The 17,250-nt window shown below is 41.7% G+C and overlaps 1 non-coding gene across 1 annotated transcript; it reads left to right on the forward strand.

Moving 5' to 3' along the window:
- Positions 1–8,176: 8,176 nt before the first annotated feature.
- On the forward strand, positions 8,177–8,283 carry LOC120262634. The gene has a single exon (XR_005536896.1). It is a non-coding gene; the product is annotated as a small nucleolar RNA R71 (small nucleolar RNA).
- Positions 8,284–17,250: the final 8,967 nt, after the last annotated feature.

Below are 17,250 nucleotides of genomic sequence, written 5' to 3' on the forward strand. Positions count from 1 at the left end.
TAATCAATGCAATGGTGAGTCGTGGAAAGCCTTAATTACAAGCCCCAAATCTAAGGTCAACTATGCCTAACTCTATACATGTCCCGGAGGAGAAATTGAACAATCTCAACACCTCGCACTCGCATAGAGTTGCAATGAGCTCTAGGGATTCCAAGTGATAAATCTCTTCCTAATTATAGACCTAACCCTTTGGTCCAGGTGGAAGGTCCTTAACCACAATTGAGCCCTAGATACTAAGATCACCTCAACGCTTCACTCCATTGCACGTGCAACTAAGCCCCAGCGGAAGTTCATCCCTTAGACAATTCACTCTATTATGGCCGCAAAGAACTCGAGGAACGGAGGTAGAATCTATCACGTTGAAGGGGAAAGGGGACGCTCTTGTACCTCTCGACTCACCCTCTCAACCCTCTCCAACCTAGCTTTGTCAAACGCTCGTGGTGTGTCACTCACTCACAAGGTTACCAACAAGAACTCTCAACCCTAGTGTCACTCTAGGGGAAATATTCATACAATCAAGCATTCAAGGTTAGAACTCACAATAAACTTCAATTTATTAAAAGCATAATAAAGAGGTTCAAAGAAACAAATACATCCTAGGGTTCACAATACCCGAGTACCCACTAGGGGTTTAGCTCTCCATAGAGCTAAGTACAATCCAAGAAATAGAATGTAAAAAGAAATGAATCCATAAAGAAACCCCTCGATAGTCGTGGTCGATGGTCTTACGGAAAGTCCTCTACTGTCGTCCAAGGATTCCCACGTCCGAAAGATAGGATACGCCTCGACGAAGCTCCCCTACCAACCTTCTTCCTAAGGAATGACGATGTCAGAGCTGTAGAACCTCTCCAAAACCATGGCCAATACCCCTCGAAACCATAGCCGAAGCCTTCTCTCAAGTTGGGGAAAAGATGGAGAAAAGAATACAAAAATCGGGGCTGATTCGGCTTTAAATAGGACTGGAATTGGGCGACTACACGGGCGTGTATGCTTCACGTGCCAATGCGGAATTTCCACACGGGCGTGGGTAATTTCCGCACTCCCGTGTGGATTCTCTGAAACTGTCATTTTCGGCCGGATGTGAATGGTAACTGCTACAGTGATTTGCTACAGCAATATGCTATAATACTATGCCAAAAAATACTCCCGAATCCACTTTTCATCGAGGTAACATAAATGGGCACACGTTTATGCCGTGGATTGCTTTGCTTCTTCAATGACGGATAAGTTGATGGAGATTTTATTCTATGTGCATAAGTCGTAATGCTTGAGTGTGACTACCCTTTTGCCCCTCTAAATGGTTGTGCAAACTAAAATACGGGGAGGTTGGCACACACTCTAGCATCTCGCACCCGACTTATATCTTCGCGTTTGAACCTTAGCAAGATTTCCTCGAAAATTGGTGCATTGTGATCCACATTGGCTTCTTTCCTTCATAATTGGTTTCACAACCCTACCTGCATAAAAGTAACATAAAAACACACATATTAATGTAAAAACCCGAGAAAAGTAATGCTTTGCATTCATATCACACAAGCATTTATCACATGGCTAGAGGGGATTTCCCTTGGTCATAAAATTTCTAGCCAAGAAATTGAGGTTGATCGGGTAAAAATTGAAACCATTGAAGAACAACCTCCTCCAGCCAATGTCAAGGCAATTAGAAGCTTCTTGTGCCATGCAGGGTTCTTTCGCCGTTTTATTAAAGATTTCTCCAAGAGAGCTCAACCAATGACCAAGTTGTTGGAAAAGGACTCCCCATTTGAGTTTGATAAAGAGTGCTTGCTTGGTTTGAACATGTTAAAAAAAAAAACTCATACAAGCACCTATCCTCATCTTACTGAATTGGAATCTCCTTTTTGAACTTATGTGCAATGCTAGTGATCATGCCGTGGGGGCTATTTTGGGGCAGAGAAAAGGTATACATTTTTAGCCAATTTATTATGGAAGCAAGAGTTTGATAAGTACCCAAGAGAACTACACTACTTCTTAAAAAGGAATTGCTGGCGGTGGTGTTTGCATTTGACAAATTCAAATCATAGCTCATTCTTTCACAAGTGGTTGTCTTCATTGACTATTGAGCGCTACGTTACCTAATGAACAAGTCTGACGTAAAACCAAGATTGATTCGTTGGTTGTTGCTACTGCAGGAATTTGATGTTAAAATTAGGGACAAAACTGGGGCAGAAAACATGGCTGCAGATCATGTTTCTCGCCTTGAGAGTTTAGAGGAATACGGGACATGGACAACCAAAATTAATGACGCATTCTTGAAAAACACTTGTATAGTTTGTAGGAAATTTCAAAAGCTGACACTCCATGGTTCGTCGACTTCGCCAATTGTCTTTTGTGATGAGTTCTTTCTAGAGGATTTTCTTTTAAACAAAAGAAGAAGTTCTTTGCTGACTCGAACCATTTTTATTGGGAGGATCCCTATCTTTTCAGGATTTGTACAAATGATATAGTGCAAAGGTGTGTCTCACGAGAGGAAGGATTGGATATTTTAGATCATTGTCATTCAGGCCCGGTTGGGTGCCATTATGCTTCAGGTAGGATAGCTGAAAAGGTTTTAGCAGTGGGCTTTTATTGGCCAAAATTATTTTAAGATGCGAGACAATTTGTGTAAAGTTGTGATAGTTGCCAATGAGTAGGAAATCTGTCTAGACGTGATGAAATGGCACAAAACCCAATGCAATTCTGTGAGGTTTTTGATGTGTGGGGCTTCGATTTCATGGGACCGTTTCCTAGTTCTAATGGGAATCTATATATATTATTCGTAGTGGACTGCATTTCTAAGTGGGTTGAGGCTCATGCTCTTCCTATAAATGATGCGAGAATAGTGGTCAAGTTCCTCAGAAGATTATTCACTCGATTCAGGACTCCTAGGATTATCATAAGAGATCGAGGGACTCAGTTTTGTAATGCCCATCTTGAGAAAATTTTGAAAAGATATGGTGTGCACCATCACCTTGCTACTCCGTATCATCCACAAACAAGTGGGCAAGTAGAGGTGACTAATTGTGAACTGAAAAGAATTCTATCAAAATCGATGGAACATAATCAAAAGGATTGGTCGAAATGGCTGGATAATACATTGTTGGCATATCGGATAGCATACAAAACACTGATGGGAACCACGCCATTCAATTTGGTCTATGGGAAAGCGTGCCATTTACTGGTAGAGCTTGAACACAAGGCATTTTGAGCAATTAAGGCAATGAATTTTAGTCTTGTGTGAGCCGGTGACCAAAGAAAGCTTTAATTGAATAAGGTATACGAGTGGAGATTGAGAGCTTATGAAAATGCTAGAATCTACAATGAAAGAATGCATCTATGGCATGACAAACACATTAAATTGTACAGAGAATTCAGAGTAGTCAATCATGTACTACTTTTTAACTCCCATTTGAAGTTATTTTTGGGAAAATTAAGGTCAAGATGGTTAGGACCATACAATATCACTCAAGTATTCCCACATGGCACTATGGAGATCACTCACCGGTGAAAAGAACATTCAAGGTAAACGGGCATAGATTGAAACTCTACTTTGACGGGGATATGCAAACTGAACAAAAAGAGGTTTTTCATCTTTATGAGCCACCATGAGGTAAGGATAGGTATGTCAAAGTAAGTGACATTAAACAAGTGCTTCTTGTGAAGCAACCCAAGTTTTTAGTTAGTTTTTAATCTTGGAATTTTAATTCTGTAGTAACAATTTCATGAGTGTGCGTCTTGATTAATTTTAGTTGATCGGTGATGTTTTCATAGAATTCTTCGGTGATTTGAATTATGTTACATGTGTATGACATGGTTTAGAGTGAATTTAGTGTGTATAGTTAAGAAATTGGTGTTAATTTGGAGATTCAGGCCTTGTGTGGACTGTCTGCAGAAATTCTGCAGTCCAGATGGCGGCGTGGAGTTTCCACACAGTCATGTACAAGATGCCAACACGGGGTGTGGAATTTCCACACCCCCCTGTTCCTATATGAAGATGGATAGGCCTTATTCTCCCACTCTTTCACTCCTATAAAACCCAAGTTTTGATCTCTCAAACCAATTTTCTTCAACTCCTTGGAGAATGTGACGTGTTTTGCTGGAGTTTTCACTGAGTTTCCATCTCCAATTTGATCTGGTAAGCCGTCACTCTCTCCCACCTCTTCCATCATTTCATCTCCATTTTCAAGGAGCTTTCATGGTGTTTTTGTGCAATACTTCTTAGGAAATCATGGTAGACATCTCTTATTTGTGCAAAACACGAGTTTTATGAGGCGTAGGAGCTAGATTCTAGCCAAGTCACCAGAATTGGGCGCCCATACCGGTGCGTGGCTCTCTGACAATGCCCCTTGCGTGTTACCAGTAAGTGCATGGGTTTGTCAAAGTAATAAATCCCAAGTGAGTAGGTATCTTATCCATAGGGATTAGGGAATAAAAATACCAGGATTCCTATCTAACTAAGCGAAGACAGAATAATGATTTTGTTGATAAAATGTAATGAAAGCAAGAATAAAGGAAACGAGAAAGAGAAGCACAAAAAGATGAGAGGTAAGCGGATATTATTCCACCTAGGACAATTGTTTGAAGTGCAAAATAAACTATTATATCTCCTAATTGAAGCTTAATGAGTCATGGAAATCCTTAAACACACGGTGACAAAAATAAGGTCAACCGTGACTAACTCTACACTATGTCCTGGTGGAGAAATCGATCAATCTATGCACCTCACACTGTGTAGAGTTGCAAGAAACTCTAGGGATTCCAAGTTATAAACCCTATCCCAATGTATAGATCTAACACTTTGGTCCAGGAAAAAGACCTCTTGTCATAATTAAGCTCTAGGTGCTAAAGTCACTTCACCGCTTCACTCGCTGTTACAGTGCAATAAAGCCCCAGCAGAGGTCATCCCTTAGCCCATTCACTCTACTATGGCCGCAAAAGAACTCTTGGGAACGTGGAGGTAGGATAAATCACATTGGAGAGGAAAGGGGACACTCCACTACCACTTGACTCACCCTCTCGACGCTCTCTAATCTTGCAATGTCTAACCCTCATGGTGTGTCACTCACTCATAAAAGATTACCAAAGTAGACTCTCAACCCTAGTGTCACTCTAAGGGAGAAATCATGCAACAATCATTCAAGATTGAAACTCAATTACGAGACATCAATTAAGGAAAAAGTTAATAGAATATTAATGAAATAAATGCATCCTAGGGTTCACAAATCAGAGTACCCACTAGGGGTTTAGCTGTCCATGGAGCTAGTTACAATCAATAATAAAATAGAATGTAAAAAAACAAGTAATCCATAGAGAAATCCCCTTGATATTCGTGTTGATGGTCTTGTGGAGTAGCCTCGTCTTATCCAATCGTCCCCTTTGTCCGGCCTAGGGCACACCTCGCGGATCGATTCCGATGAAAGCTCCCCTAATAACCTTCTTCCAAGAGCAGCAGTGTTGAAGCCATAGAACCTCTCCGTAAGCCTTGCCAAAACCCCTCTAAAGGGTAGGGAATCGGGCATCCACACGGGCATGTGGAACATCCACATGCCCCACGTGGAAATTTCCACACAGGCGTCGGATTCTCTCGGAAATCTGATTTTTCCGCTGTGAACAGTAATCTTCTACAGTACTTGCTGCCATACCGGCTAAAAATACTCCCAATACCACACATTTCATCGGGGTAACATAAACGGGCACATGTTTATGCCGTAGATCGTGTCGCTTCTACAATCAAATGCATCATTTGTGAAGATCTTGCTATCAATGCACAAGTCCGGATACACAAATGTGATCTGCCTTCATGCCCCTCCAACTCATTGTAATGACTTTTAATACATGGAGGTTGGCACACATTCATGTATCTTAGAGCCCCACTTGTGTCTTCAAGCTTGTTCCTTCCAAGATTCCACCAAATAGTACATTCACATCTACTTTTATCTTCTTTTCTTAGTACTTAGCTTCACAACCCTAAATGCGCAAAAGATCACAAATACACATGTATTAACGCTTAAACCTGATAAAAGTAATGCTCATCATAACCACAGAATACTTCACATTCTTAACACACAAGCACTTATCAAACTCCCCCACACTTAAGCTTTTGATTGTCCTTAAGAAAAAATTAAACACTGAAGCATAGAAGAAGGAAAAATTGAAAGTGCTTGGCCTTAGGTTCACCATAGCATACAAGGAGAGCATTCTACAAGTAAGGGAAATTTCAACACTAAACACGAAAAATCAATGCTCTAGCTAAAAACTCGAATAAAAAATGACAACAAACACGAGATCGTGCAAATGTCTGTAAACTCACTCAAGTAAATCCAAAGTATACTCCTCATTGTTCCAAGTATAAGGAACTTATTTAACTACAAAAACGTAACAAAAACAAAAAAAGATGGTAGTAGCTTCACAGATCCTCTAAGGTAGCCCTTTTCAAAACAGCCGCTAAAATGGCTTTCACACTTTCAAGGAGGTAGCTTGATAAGTGCTTGTGTGATAAGAATGTGAAGTGTTCTTTCCTTATGATGAGCATTACTTCTATCAGGATTTAGCGTTAATATGTGTGTATTTATGTTACTTTTTATGCATATAGGGTTGGGAAGCCGAATGTTAGAGAAAGAAGCCAATGTAGATCGTGAATGCACCATTTGGAGGAAATCTTGAGAAGGAGCAAACGCGAAGACATAAGTTGGGTTCATGATGCGAGAATGTGTGTAAACCTCCTCGTATTCAAGTTAGCATAATGATTTGGAGGGCCACAAAGGCAGACACATTCAAGTATTCTGGCTTGATTATGTATAGCAAGATCTCCACCAATGTAGCCCTTTATTAAAAGAGCAAAGCAATCTACGACGAAAGGAAGAATGGTCTCCCAAGTATCAAAGGTACATCAGCATCCTCATCAACGTCTAGCACTACAAAATCTATAGGAAAAATGTACTTGTCTACCTTGACAAGCACGTCTTCAATGATACCCCTCGGATATCTCACTGTTCGATCCGCCAATTACAAAGTCATCCGAGTGGGTCTAGGCTCGCCCAGGCCTAGCTTCTGAAAGAAGGTGTATGGCATGACGTTGATACCGGTCCCTTAGTCCACCAATGCCATTTCTTCACCCAAATTGGCAATATTACATGGAATGATGAAGCTTCACGGGTCTTTCTTCTTGTTCGGTATGTTCGTTTGCAACACCGCCAACCAAGACGCATCTAGAATCACAGAGGCACACTCCTCCAATTTCCTTTTATTGGTAAACAAGTCTTTCAGGAATTTTGAATACTTAGGCATTTGGGCCAATGCCTCAACAAAAGGAATATTGATGTGGAGTTGCTTGAACAAACTCAGGAACTTCTTGTATTATTTAGCCACTTGGTCATTCTTCAATCTAGAGGGATAAGGGATTCTTGCCTTGAAAGGTGGGGATGCCACCACCTTCTCTTTGCTTGCTCCTCCTCAACCTCCTAGTAACCTCGGGTGTATGTTCATTGGGCCTCTCACTCGAAATCTACCTTCAACCTCACGACCACTTCTCAAAGTGATCGCCTTCACATGCTCTCTAGGATTGGTCTCAATATTACTCAGCAAGCTACCTTATGGCCTTTCCGATAGAGACTTCGCAATCTACCCCACTTGATTTTCAAGATTGTGCAAAGAGGCAGTGTGGTTGTGAAGTGTAGCCTCGATTGATTGAAACTGTGTATATGACGATTGCACAAACCTAGTCAAGGCCTTCTCCAAATCGGTCATTCTGGTCTCTAAACCCAAAACTCGGTTTTCCATGTTTGTTTCTTGTTGTTGTTGGAAACCCGGTGGCTCCATGGCCTTTTGTGGACCTTGATTGCTCCATGAAAAATTGGGATGATTCTTCCAACACGGATTATAGATGTTGCTATATGGATTCCCTTGGTTCCTCATTGCATTACCCACAAAATCAACATTCTCAACAGAAGATGCATCACCAATAGAGATCAGGCAATCGGAGGGAGTATGTCCTCCACCACACCAAGTGCAAGTAGAAATTTACTCGGGGATCTTGCTATTTAACCCTATTACTTCAATTAGTTGACAGTTCTCACCGGGGGTCTTGCTACCTAAGGTATCTCTTGCTGCTGCATCCAAGAATTGCCTTGTACTCAGATTCAACTCGCTGTAAAAGGTTTGAACAATCATCCACTCCGGGAATCCGTGTTACGGGCACTTTCTCAGGAGCTCGTTAAACCTTTCCCATGTCTTAAATAGAGACTCCAATTCCGACTGTACAAAGGATGAGATCGCATTCCTAAGTTTTGAAGATTTTATGGGAGGGAAATAACGGGCTAGAAAAGCTTCTGCCATCTTCTCCCATGTGGTAATCGATGCTCTAGGTAATGGGAGTAGCCACTGCTTCACTCTCCCCTTTAAGGAAAATGGGATGGCTCTCAACTTGATAACATCATCCGTAACCCCATTTATCTTAAGCATATCACACACCTCGAGAAATTTTTCTATATGACTGTTTGGATCCTCATCGGCCAAACCATTGAACTATGCGGATTACTAAAACATGTGGATGAATGCCGGCTTTAGATTGAAGTTCTGAGCTGTAATCCGGGGATGCACAATACCTGATTGTGTAGCCAATACTGAAGGTCTGGCATAATCGGGTAATGTCCACTGTTGCTCATTATGTTCTCTCATGTTTTCAAATTCTTCTACTTCCAAATCTGCTAGATTAGATGGTTCTTGCACAAGTTTTTTCTCTTTTGTTCAAAGTGTACGTTCAAGCTCGGGATCTCCTTCAATCAATATTGAGGGGTTTCCTCGGGTCATAACCTGGAGCTGTACCAAAAAGAAAGAAAAAAAAATAGAATGATGATAGAATAAGAAGAAATTAACTAGAATAAATGAATGAATAGCTAAGAAAACAAAGTACAAAGTATCTTCAAACGCCTACTCCCCGGCAACGGTGCCAAAAACTTGATAACGCCTCTTGCGTATGTCCCGCAAGTGCACAAGTTTGTTGAAGTAATAAAAATCGACATAAGTGGGGTATCATATCCACAGGGGGTAGGGAATAAAAACAATTAAATTGTTTCTTAACTAAGTGGAAGATGAATAGTGATATGTGTGATAAGATGTGAAATAACAAAAAGTAAAAAGAACAAGAAAGAGAGCACAAGTAAAGGAGAAGGTAAGGCAATCGATGTAAATGCGGTACCCGGATATTGTTCCACCTGGAACAATCATTTCAAGCTCAAGAACCCTCTATTATAATTTCTAACCGATGCAATAATAAGTCGTGGAGATCCTTAAATACATGATCCCAAATCTAAGGTCGACCATGCCAACTCTATACATGTTCTGGAGGAGAAATTGAATAACCTCTCAACCTCGCACTCGTATAGAATTGCAATGAGTTCTAGGGATTCCAGGTGATAAATCCTCTTCCTAGACATAGACCTAACCCTTTCGTCCATGTGGAAGGTCCCTAGCCATAATTAAGCCCTAGGTGCTAAAATCACTTCAACGCTTCACTCCGTTGCACCCGCAACTAAGCCCCAGCGGAAGGTCAACCTTTAGCCATTCACTCTACTATGACCGCAAAGAACTTAAGGAAATGGAGGTAGAATAAATTACATCGGAGGGGAAAGGGGGCACTCCGCTACCTCTCGACTCACCCTTTCAACCCTGTCCAATCTATCTTTGTCTAACTCTCGTTGTGTGTTACTCACTCACAAGATTTACCAACAAGAACTCTCAAGCCTAGTGTCACTCTAAGGGAGTATTCTTACAATCAAGCATTCAAGATTGGAACTCAAATAAAACATCAATTAATTGAAAGCATAATAAAGAGGTTCAATAAAACGAATACATCCTAGGGTTGACAAATACCCAAGTACCAACTAGGAGTTTAGCCATCCATGGAGCTAATTACAGTCATTGAAATCAAATGTAAACGCAAAGAATCCATAGAAAACCCCCTCGATTATTATGGTGAAGGTCTTGTGGAGAGTCCTCTACTCATCCAAGGGTCCCTTTGTCCGGTCTAGGATGCACCTTGCCAGATCGGTGCCGAGGAAAGCTCTCCCACTAACCTTCTTCCAAATGGAGCATGATGTCAGAGCCATAGAACATCTCTAAATCCCTAGGCAAGACTCTCTCAAAAACCCCTAGCCATGCCCTCTCTAAAGTTGGTAAAAAGATGGAGTAAAGAATTCGAAAACCAAGGCTGAAATCGGCCTTACATAGGGCTGGAATCAGGAATCCACACCCCATGCGGGCGCCCCTGTGGATTTTTTGCATGTGCGTGTGGAATTTCTACACGGCAATGTGGATTCTCTGTTTTACTCCTTCTTCGGGGGCTGTGAATGGTAACTGCTACATTATTTGTTGCAGATCTGCTACAGATCCTACCCGAAAACACTCCCCGAATCCATGTTTTCATCGAGGTAACGTAAACGGGCACACATTTACGCCATAGATCACTTTGCTTCTTTAATAACGGACATGTTTGTGGAGATCTTGCTATACATGCACAAGCAGGAATGCTTGAATGTGACTGCCCTATTCCCCTCCAAATCGTTGTGCTAACTTGAATACAAGGAGGTTGGCACACATTCTCGCATCTTAAACCCGACTTATGTCTTCGCGTTTGAACCTTCTCAAGATTTCCTCCAAATGGTGCATTTACGATCCGCATTGGCATTTATGATCCACATTCCAATTAGTTCACTCCATCACATTGATCGATTCTAACTAGATAAATAAGAAGTAGTTAATAGTAATACTTCCGTTCCCTGTAGATTTGACAACCCACTCACTAGGGTAATTATTACTTCGACACCCATGAACTGGGGGTTTACACACAACACCAGTGTGTGCTACAAAGTCCACAAGAAATATGTACTTGTTAACCTTCACAAGTACATCTTCGATGATGCTCCTCGGATGTCTAACTATTCGGTCCACCAATTATAACATCATCCAAGTGGGCCTAGGCTCTCCCAAGCCTAGGTTTTGGAAGAATGTATAAGGCATGATGTTGATGCTAGCCCCCGAGTCTGCCAATGCCTTCTCTTCTCCTAAATGACCAATGTTCTACAGAATGATGAAGCTTCCAGGGCCCTTCTTCTTGTTCAGCATATTCTTTTGTAACAACACTGAACATGAAGCATCTAGAATCATAGATGCACTCTCCTACTAGTTCATCCTGTTGGTTAAGAGGTCCTTGAGAAACTTTGCATAGCGATGCATTTGAGACAATGCCTCCACAAATGGGATATTGATGTGCAACTGCTTGAATAGGTTAAAGAACTTCTTGTATTGCTCATCATTTTAGTCATTCTTCAATCTTGAAGATGAGGAATTCATGGCTTGTATGGTGGTGATGCCATCCCTTTTCCTTTTGTTCTCTCAACCTCAATGACTACGTGTGGTTCAACATTGGTCTTCACACTTGGAAGCTGACAACGCCCCTTATGTATATCACGCAAGTGTACAGTGTTTATCAAGTAATAAAAATCCCGGATAAGTGGGGTATCGTATCCACGAGGGAGTAGGGAATAAAAAAACTTAAATTGTTTCTTAACTAAGTGAAAGAGGAATAGTGATATGTGTGACAAGATATGAAATAACAAAAAGTAAAAAGAACAAGAAAGAGAGCACAAGTAAAGGAGAAGGTAAGGCAATCGATATAAATGAGGTACCCGGATATTGTTCCGCCTAGGACAATCATTTCAATTGCAACAACCCTCTATTATACTTTCTAATTGATGCAATAATGAGTCATGGAGAACCTTAAATATGTGGTCCCAAATCTAAGGTCAACCATGCCTAACTCTATACATGTCCCGGAGGAGAAATTGAATAACCTCTCAACGTCTCACTCGTATAGAATTACAATGAGTTCTAGGGATTCCAAGTGATAAATCCTCTTTCTAGATGTAGACCTAACCCTTTGGTAAAGGTGGAAGGTCCCTAGCCCTAATTAAGCCCTAGGTGCTAAAATCACTTCAACACTTCACTCCGTTGCACTCACAACTAAGCCCCAAAGGAAGGTCATCCTTTAGCCCATTCACTCTACTATGACCACAAAGAACTTGAGGAAATAGAGGTAGAATAAATCACACCGAAGGGAAAAGGGGACGCTCTGCTATCTCTTGACTCATCCTCTCAACCCTCGCCAATTTAACTTTGTCTAACTCTCGTGGTGTGTCACTCACTCACAAGGGTTACCAACAAGAACTCTCAAGCCTAGTGTCACTCTAAAGGAGTATTCATACAATCATGCATTCATGATTGGAAATCAAATAAAACATCAATTAATTGAAAGCATAATAAAGAGGTTCAATGAAACGAATACATCCTAGTGTTCACAAATACCCAAGTACCCACTAGGGGGTTTAGCTCTCCACGAAGCTAATCACAATCAATGAAATCAAATGTAAAAGCAAAGAATCCATACAAAACCCCCTCGATAGTCATGGTGATGGTCTTGTGGAGAGTCCTCTACTCGTCCAAGGGTCCCTTTGGCCGGCCTAGGATATACCTCGCCTGATCGGTGCTGACGAAAGCTCTTCCACTAACCTTCCTCCTAACGGAGCACCATGTCAGAGCCTGATAAGTGTTTGTGTGATATGAATGTGAAGCATTCTTTCCTTATTTTGAGCATTACTTTTCTCCGGTTTTTAAATTAATATGTGTGTTTTTATGTTACTTTTATGCAGGTAGGGTTGTGAAACCAATTATGAAGAAAAGAAGCCAATGTGGATCATAATGCACCAATTTTGGAGGAAATCTTGCAAAGGTTCAAACGCGAAGATATAAGTCGGGTGTGAGATGCTAGAGTGTGTGCCAACCTCCCAGTATTTGAGTTTGCACAACCATTTGGAGAGGCACAAGGGCAGTCACACTCAAGCATTCTAACTTATGCACATAGAACAAGATCTCCATTAACTTATCTGTCATTGAAGAAGAAAAGCGATCCACGGCATAAACGTGTGCCCATTTATGTTACCTCGATGAAAAGTGGATTCGGGAGTATTTTTTGGCATAGCACTGTAGCAGATATCGAGAGCAAGCGCTACTATTTACAACCGACCGAAAATGACAGCTCAGAGAATCCACAAAGGTGTGTGGAAATTACCCACGCCCGTAGGGAAATTCACGACGGGCACGAGAAGCATACACGCCCGTGTAGTCACCCGATTCCAGCCCTATTTAAAGCCGATTCAGCCCCGATTTTGGTATTCTTTTCTCCATCTTTTCCCCAACATGAGATAGGGCTTCGGCTAAGGTTTCGAGGGGTATTGGCTAAGGTTTTGGAGAGGTTCTATGGCTCCGACATCATCATTCCTTAGGAAGAAGGTTGGTAGGGGAGCTTCAGTCGAGGCGTATCATATACCGGACGAGGGAATCCTTGGACGACGAGTAGAAACTTTACACAAGACCATCGACACAACTATCGAGGGGGTTTCTTTATGGATTCATTGCTTTTACATTCTATTTCTTTGATTGTACTTAGCTCCATGGAGAGCTGAACCCTTAGTCAGTACTCGGGTATTGTGAACCCTAGGATGTATTTGTTTCTTTGAACCTCTTTATTATCTTTCAATAAATTGATGTTTATTATGAGTTCTAACCTTGAATGCTTTATTATATGAACATTTCCCTAGAGTGACACTAGGGTTGAGAGTTCTTGTTGGTAACTGACACGTCCGAATATGCGTGTGTGTACCGCAAGTGCACGGGTGTCGAAGTAATAAATACCCAGTGAGTCGGGTAGTCGAATCCACAGGGAATAGGGCTACTAGTACTAACTTCTTCTCTGTTATCTAGCCAAATGATAATGGGATAGTGTGGTGATCTAATGTGCGAAGAGATGAACACCGGAGATGAATATGCAAGGGTAAAATGGAAGGAGAATCTCAATCAGTAAAAGTGGGGTATTCGGGCAATGCTCCCCCTAGGATTCAGGTATTAGGTAACGGATAAGCAAAGTGTTTCTATTATGAGTAAGTTAAGTCGTGGAAATCCAAACATAATCGGGTCTATCTCTAGATCACCGATACTAGTCCCCCTACGAGGTCCCGGTGGAGAAATCGCTCAATCTCAACACCTCACACCACATATGACCGCAGCACTCTAGGAATTCCAAACGTGTATCCAATTCCTAAAGATTGATCCAACCCTAATTCCCTGCAAAGGATCCTAACCCCCTACAAGGTCCCGCGGAGAAATCGAGCAATCTCACGCCTCCCACCAAATATGGTTGCATAGAGCTTAGGGAATGGAGATAGAATACACCAATCGGAGGGAAAGAGGACACTTCACTATCTCATGACTCACCCTCTCAACCCTCTTCAATCTTGAGGTTCTAACCCTAATGGAGATCTCTCTCCCACCAAGGCAACAAATCATGCAAAACCAAATAACCATAAGATCAATAAGGCAAGCAAGCATTAAACAATCAAGAATGAATCTTAATCAAACTCGGATTAAATAGAAACACAAAGCAAATCCACAAAAAGATGAGAATCCTAGGGTTCACAAGCCCAAATACCCTCTAGGGTTTTAGCCCTCCATGGAGCAACATACAAAACACACCATCATTGAATGAAAGTACATTAAAACCATAGAAATAAACCCCCTTATCTATGAACTGATAGCCTTGATGGAGAGCTTCGACGTCTTGAAGGACCCACTCCGAAGCTAGGTTCAACGGTGGCTTCCTTGATGCTATGACGGAGGAGGAATCGATCAAAGTTGGTGATGAAGCGCCTCCAAAGCCGCAAAGACCTCCTCTCCAAACCCTAGCCGTCTCACCCCTCAAGAGCCGCACAAAAGATGAGAAAGAATAGGGCAAAACAGCTATTTATAGGCCTTAGATCGCGTCTGTCACGTGCCCTCACGCGCCCTGCAGTGGATTTTTCCACGCGCCGCGTGGTGCAAGAATTTCCACGCGGGCGCTGGAATTTCCACGCGCCGTGTGACGATGAATTTTGCTACAATAATGTTCCAGTGAAATTGCTACGAGATTTTCACAAAAACGCGATCCGAACACTCTTCTCTTAAGGCCACATGTCCGGGCACACGTCCATGTGGTAGGCTATAAAACTTTTTCTTCATCGACGTATCTTTGAGAGGTCTTGCAATCTTCGCAAAGAGAAGGAATATGAAGATGTGGCTGCCTTTGTGCCCTTCCAAATAGTGAATTGACTTGAATCTTCTTACAAGTTGGCACACATCTCCACGTTTATGACCTTCTCTCGTGTCTTGATCCTTGAATTGAACAAGAACTCCCAACATTGTGTCTTTATAGCCTATCTTTGCTTCCTTTTTACTCTTTAAAGCATTCACAACCTATATGCATAAAAGAACACCAAATACACAATATGAGACATAAACCACAGTAAAAATGATGCTCAATGCATGTAAAACATATATAAAAATATGTCTACTCAAGCACTTATCAGTAACCTTGTGAGTGAGTGACACACCACGAGCGTTAGACAAAGCTAGGTTGGAGAGGGTTGAGAGGGTGAGTCGAGAGGTACAGGAGCGTCCCCTTTCTCCTCCGGCGTGATAGATTCTACCTCCATTCCTCGAGTTCTTTGCGGCCATAATAGAGTGAATGGTCTAAGGGATGAACTTCCACTGGGGCTTAGTTGCGCGTTTAACGGAGTGAACCGTTGAGATGATCTTAGTATCTAGGGCTCAATTGTGGTTAGGGACCTTCCACCTTAACCAAAGGGTTAGGTCTATAATTAGGAAAAGATTTATCACTTGGAATCCCTAGAGCTCATTGCAACTCTATGCGAGTGCGAGGTGTTGAGATTGTTCGATTTCTCCTCTGGGACATGTATAGAGTTAGGCATAGTTGACCTTAGATTTGGGACTATGTAATTAAGGATTTCCACGACACACCATCGTATTGATTAGGAAGCATAATAGAGGGTTCTTGCACTTGAAACAATTATCCTAGGTGGAGCATTATCCGGGTACCCCATCTTTATCGATTTGCCTTACCCCCTTCTTTACTTTTGCTCTCTTACTTGTTGCTTTTACTGTTGAGAATTGAAACACTGTCACACTCATTATCATTGATCTTTTACATAGCTAAGAATAAAATTTAGTATTTTTATTCCCTACTCCCTGTGGATTCGATATCCGCTCACCCGGGATTATTACTTCGACAAACCCGTGCACTTGCGGGATAAACGCAAGGGGACCTTGTCAGAGCCATAGAACCTCTCCAAATCTTTAGCCAATACCTGTCCAAGCCCTAGCCGCTGCCTCTCTCAAGTTGGGCTAAAGATAGAGAAAAGAATCCTGAAATCAGGGCTGAATTCGACCTTAAATAGGGCTAGAATTGTGAATGCGCAGGCCCATGTGGGCACCCCTGTAGATTTTTCGCACGGGCGTGTGGAATTTCTACACGCCCATGTGGATTCTCTATTTTCATCCTTCTTCGAGTGGCTACAGTGTTTTGCTACGGTGATTACTATAGTACCAACCCAAAACACTCCCGAATCCATGCTTTCATCGAGGTAACGTAAATGTGCACACGTTTACGTCGTCGATTGCTTTGCTTCTTCCATAATGGACATGTTGGTGGAGATCATGCTATACATACACAAGCCGGAATCCTTGAATGTGAGTGCCCTTGTGCCCCTCGAAATCATTGTGCTAACTTGAATACGAGGAGGTTAGCACACATTCCCACATTTCGAACCCGACTTATGTTTTTGTGTTTGAACCTTCTCAAGATTTTCTCCAAATGGTCCATTTATGATCTACATTGTCTTCTTTCTCTACCCTTCGGCTTCACAAACCTATATGCATGAAATTAACATAAATGCACACATATTACTGTTAAAACCCGAGAAAAGTAATGCTCATCATAAGGAAATAACACTTCGTATTCTTATCACACAAGCACTCATCAGAAGCCTACCCTCAACCTCACGACCACTTCTCAAAGTGATCACCTTCACATGTTATCTCGGATTAGTTTCGGTGTTACTAGGTAAGCTTCCTTGATTTCTCTCCAATAATGACTTCGCAATTTGCCCTTTTTAATTCTCCAAATTGTGCAATGATGGGGTGTGGTTGCGAAGTGTGGCTTCAACTGATTTAAATCTTGTATCTAGATGATTGAATGAACTTGGTTAGAGCCTTCTTTAGATCGGTCATCCAGTTTTCCAACCATAGAACTCGGTTCTCCATATTCGAGGCTTATTGTTGTTGTTGGAAACCCGGTGGTACCATTGTTTT

Source organism: Dioscorea cayenensis, chromosome 5, assembly GCF_009730915.1.
Source record: "Dioscorea cayenensis subsp. rotundata cultivar TDr96_F1 chromosome 5, TDr96_F1_v2_PseudoChromosome.rev07_lg8_w22 25.fasta, whole genome shotgun sequence".
NCBI lineage: Eukaryota > Viridiplantae > Streptophyta > Magnoliopsida > Dioscoreales > Dioscoreaceae > Dioscorea > Dioscorea cayenensis.